This window comes from Octodon degus, unplaced genomic scaffold, assembly GCF_000260255.1.
Source record: "Octodon degus isolate 3935 unplaced genomic scaffold, OctDeg1.0 scaffold00003, whole genome shotgun sequence".
Taxonomy (NCBI): domain Eukaryota; kingdom Metazoa; phylum Chordata; class Mammalia; order Rodentia; family Octodontidae; genus Octodon; species Octodon degus.
In genome coordinates, this window is record NW_004524579.1 from 35,961,241 (window position 1) to 35,967,100 (window position 5,860).

The window sequence follows — 5,860 nt, forward strand, 5'->3', positions numbered from 1 at the left end:
AAAAAAAAAAAAGGAAGAAACAAAGAAATAGGAAAAATAGAAGTACAATGGGTATGTGTAGGAAAAGAAATCAAATTGTCATTATTTGCAGATGACATGATCTTTTACATAGAATTCCCACAAAATTCACCTAAAGACTCCTATAATTAATAATCAAATTTAACAATGTATGAAGATACCAAATCAACAGAAAAAAATCAACAGCATTCTTGTACATAAATAATGAACTTACCAAGAAAGATATTTAAAAAACAGCTTTTCTGGATGCTATTCTTAATAGCATCAAGAAAAATTGAATACTTAGGAATTAACCTAATCAAGGCAGTAAAGGGCATCTACAGTGAAAACTACAGTACTCTGAAAAAAGATACTAAAGAGAACATCAGACAATGCTAAGATATCCTCTGCTCCTGGATAGGCAGAACCAATGTTGTCAAAATGACCATACTCCCAAAACTGATATATAGGATTTAATGCAATCCCAATCAAAATGCCAACAATATTTATCACAGAACTAGTGAAAATAATCCTAAAATTCATATGGAACTAGAAAAGACCCAGAATAGCAAAAGCAGGAGGCATTAGGATCCCAGATTTCAAGTTCTATTATGAGTCTACAGTGATTAAAATCAGCACCCTACTGGTACAAAACTAGATGTGTGACTCAATGGAATAGAATAGAGGATGCAGAAACAACCTCAGACACATTCAGCCATCTGATCTCTAACAAGGGAGACAAAAGCGTATGCTGGAGGAAAGACAGCCTCTTTAGCAAATGGTGCTGGAAAAACTGGCTGTACACATTACACGAGATTCAATCTAAGCCTATATCTCCCACTATGTATGAAACTGAAATCAAATGGATCAAGGACCTAAATGTTAAAACAGAAACAATCTGTTGGAAGATAAAATAAGTAAAACTTTTGAAGACACAGCCTTAGGCAAGGTCTTTCTGAATAGAATCCCAATTGCGCAAGAAATAGCATTAGAAACCAACAAACGGGATATCAAATTAAAAAGCTTCTGCACAGCAAAAGAAACTGCCAACAGAATGAAAGACAACCCACAGAATTGGGAAAAATAATTTTACCAGCCATTTCTAGGACTAAAAACTAAGAACTGAAGCCAGGTATGGCAATGTATGCCTGTAATACCAGCATTGTGAGAGGCTGATGCAGGAGGATCACAAGTTCAAGCCCAGGCTAATCCACTTGAGTTGGTGAGACCCTTATTCAAAGTAAAAAATTTAAAAAGGGCCAGAGATATAGCTCAGTGAGAAGGGGGTGGGCTCAATCCTCAGTGTGCGCGCACACACACACACACACACACACACCCTCATGAAAACCAACTCCCCCTACCTAAGCCTGAGCAACTGAAGTATATAGATACTTATCTCAGAGAAAGAAGCACAAATAGTCAACAAATACATGAAGACATGTTCACCATCTCTGGTCATTAGACAAATGCAAATGAAAACAACACTGAGATTCTATCCTACTCCAGAAAGAATGATTATCAAGAAAGCAAATCATGGTTAATGCTTGGGAGGCTGTGGAAGTAAAATCGACCCTTCTACATTCTTGATGGATATCAACATGGAGAGTTGTCAAAACAAGATAAAACTAAACTGAAACTAGAAATTCCATCAGATCCAGCCACTCCCTTTCTAAGTATCTTCACCAAAGAACTAAAACCATCGTACTCCAGTGATGAACGCAGAGCCATGTTTACAGCAGCATGACTTATAATGCCTAAATCCTAGGAGCAGCCTGTGTCCATCAACAGAGGAATGGACAAAGCAAATGGTTCATGTACACAGTGGTGTACCACACCACCCCGGAGACGGGCAAACTCGAGTCACTTGGAGGAAAGTGGAAGCATTGTGCAGCCATGTTAAGTGAAATAAATCAGACACAAGCAAAAGGTCATATGGTTTCTCTAATGTGAGAAACCCAAAGCACAAAAAATTAAAGTGCAAGATAAAAGATAGATAATAGGAAACAGAGAGCTAGCTCTTTTGTAAAACAGAAGTGGGGATATAGCTCAGCAGCACGGGGTTTGCCTGACAAGCACAAGGTCTTGAGTTCAATTTCTGATATCAAAAAAAAAGCAGAAGGGAACCAAGAAATGAGAAGGAGAGAAGTAATGGGAGGGGAAGGGGAGAAAAAGAATTGAGATGCATCCCGTGCATGCACCAGCTCCCCATAGTGAATGCAATCACTATGTACTGCAAACATGTACTAATAAAAAAATTTTAACAGACTTAATTTTACAAGCTCCAGGATGAATTTTACAGAAATAGGAGACTGAGCAGATCATGCTGGCAGGCCTCTTGTTCTCCAAAACTGCAGTATTATACAATTAGATATGTCCCTTATCTAAGAAAAATGGCCCAAGGTGAAATAGCAGTGCTTCTATGATCTGCTCTAGCAAAGTCAATCCACAATCGTGGACATCTTCCAAAACCGTCTTCCTTCCCGCAGTGACTCATGCCTGGACACCAGCTCTGGCAGCCTCCCCTCTGGCTGGGTCTCTGCTTGCTCAGCATTTTGCAGGAGGTCCAGGAGGAAGGGCAAGGATGTCAAGAATAGCAGAGCAGGGTTAGAGAGACCCCAGGCTCCCCCACCAGCAGGAGAAAGGAGAACTCAGCGCCTTACTTTTTTTTTTTTAATTTAATGTCTATGGGGGCTACAGGGTCTCACTACATAGATCTGACTCATAGTGATTCTCCTGTTTTCAGCCTCCCTAGCCCTGGGATCACAAGCACAGGCCACTACGCCCAGTCTCAATTGCTTTCTCGGCATGCCCTGGGGATGGGGCTGGCATGGTATGCTGGAGATAGAACCCTGCTGCTGCACTCTGCCTAAGCAGGTGGTTTAGTCTGCTGAGCTATCTGGCTGCCCTGCTCCTTGCTTTTTTTTTTTTTAATTTTATTTATGTGTGTGTGTGTGTGTGTGTGTGTGTGTGTGTGTGTGTGTGTGGCCAGCTCAGCCCACCAGGGGGCGGGGCTGGCTGGCATGTGGTGCTGGGGGATTGAACCGCAGTCCCTGTGCTTTGCTAAGCTTGTTCTAAGTAGGTGCTTTAGACCACTGAGCCATCTCACCAGCCCCTCCTTGCTTCTTGATGAATTGAAGAGAGACAGTTCATGGTGTACCAATAAGACAACTGGCCTCTCAGAGTAGCAACTACATCTTCCAGACAAAATGTAGCTATTTAACTACATGTGATTTGGCCATGCTAAGATGTTTCTTTCCAGAGTGGTTCCTGTCTAACACCACAAGTCTAATAAAGAATGACTTTTTACCATCTGCAAGCACAGTGGAAAACCTTACACATACCAAGGACAGGAACCTTAATGGCATATAAGAGAAATGCTACTTGCCTTGATACTGTTGCCTGAAATGTCACCACTGAGAATGTATCTTTCTGAGTTAAATGTTGCTTTCTTTGAGTATTCATTTGTTTATTTTTTTTTCTTTTTTCTTTTTGAGACAGGGTCTCCCTATGCAATTTGGGCTGCCCTTGTGCTCATTTTTGTAGCCCCCAGGCTGGTCTCCAACTCCCAGAGATCCTCTTATCTCAACCTTCAGAGTGCTGGGATTATAGGCATGTGCCGCCATGCCCGGTTCCAGGGGCTCAGCTCTCATGCTTGTGAGGTGCTTATGCCTCTAAGCAATTTTCCAGCCCCTACTCTTTTCTTTAGGCCCATCTCTAACATACATACATAACATACATATTTTCATTTTTTTTCTCCTTGGTCTCTTCACCAAATGTGCTCAGCTAGAGGTACTCCTTTCCTCCCCCTGCCCCTGCCAGAAAACATTTGGTAATACCTGGACATGTTTGATTGCTATAAGTGAAGGGACATGACTGGCATCTCCTAGGTAGTGTCTGGGGGATGATGCTAAGAATGCTATGGTGCGCAAGACAGCTCCTGCACTGAGAGTCCTCTGGCCCTACATGTCCATCACCCCATGTCTACCATCCTGACACACTTTGCTTCATACACACTCTTCTCTCACAGTAGCATTATCGTTTTTTGTATGTATCCATGCAACATGTCCACTGCTGAATGAATATATTTTTTATTTATATTATGAGTATTAGACTAGTTTATGTAATTAGTATATTAGATTGTAGTTTTTACTCATCATTCTGATTTTAAAGTCAATTTGTATTACTATGCCACTTCTAAATGCTATATAAAAATCCAGAGAGGGGCTGGGGAGATAGCCCAGTAGAATAAGTGCTTGCCTGGTAAACACAAGGGTCTGAGTTCAATTCCGGTTCCACCAAAAAAAAAAAAAAAAAAAATCCACAGAGCACCACACTGTTCCTATCCGCTTCCCCTACAAATGGACCCCCAGATTGCCTCCCACTTCCCACCCACCAACAACCCTGAGAGAATGCCCTGGTGTATTTCCCCACATGGCAACATGAGGGAACATCTGTCGGGTAAATATCAAGAATGAGATTTCTAGACACAGTGAACTTAACCACATTTTGACAGGTAGCTGTCTAAAAAAGCTATACCAGTCTGCATTCAACCACAGTATATGAGGCCTCCTCAGTCCCTTGTGACAAAGTATCTCTGGTATCCAATGCACATCACCAATGCTGAGGAGAATATTAAATCAGCATTGCAATTGGAATTAATTCATCAGATCATCTTTTTCACAGGAGTAGCTCAAGCGGCCTGAGTACTGACACTGGAAAGGCTCCAAGAAAGCAGGAGGAGATCTGAAGACTCTTCTGGACTCATGGACCAACTAGGTGACCTGCCTTCCCTCATGAATTTTCAGCCTTCCATTTTGGTGGGCTGCTTGATATCTTTCACTTAAAACTTTTTTTAAAAGCCACTTTTATACTATCTTCTACTCAAAACTATTTCTTTTCTTTCCACCCACAGTTTCAGACTAAATCTGGAGGGACAAGCCAAATGCAGAGGCTCTTGGGAGCTCAGACTCTTTGCAAGGTCTCCAGCCCAGCCATGATTACTCATGTTTCTTCAGTCATTCGCTGTGCCCACAGGACATGGTGATCAATAAAGCAATATAACCACAAATAACAAGCCTATCAGCAATATATTAGCCAAGAGTGTTTAAAAGCAACTTTCAAAGATGATTCAATAACATTCTACTCCAAACTTGGCCTCTCCAGTGTCCTGAAGCTAAAGTCCATTCTTCCTGAATTAGCCACTGTGGACAGTGAGCCCCACCAGACAGATGGGTCTGACCAGCCAGGAGGGCCATTTCAGGATGGCTGTGGGGCTTGCCAGGCTGCAGGGACCCTCTGGGAGGGGATCATGCCTCGATGGCAGTGGCTTGTTCACAGGACACACATCCTCAGAGGCACATCAGGGTAAAATCTGCTACAGAATAAATAGTGCCTTCAGGTCAGAAGAAAGGATTGTGCAAAAAATCTTAAGTTATTTTCCTCTTAATTTCTCTCAAAACAAGGCACAGCTGCTGGGATATATACCCTTTCATCTGCTCCCACAGGTTTTTAGGTCCCTGAACTGGGCCCTGGGGCTTCCAACAGGCACCCACAGGAGGGCAGGTGAAAGGCAGGATACCTGATGACTCCATGCTCAACAAAGCAAATAACATACGCACACACACACCACTGCTATGCGCTCCACACCAAGAGTTGTTGTCATTGCTTATCACCATTCTCATCGTTACTATGATTCAGTTTTGAGGATTCAGATGTAGATAAGATAAAGTCCTTGCTCTTAAGGAGTTTATGGATGAGTGGCATGGATAGAGACACATCTGTGATAAACCATTAAACCAAGAAACATGCAAAACAATAGCAAATGTTAAATGCATAGAAGAAACCAACAGAGGGCTGGCAGAGA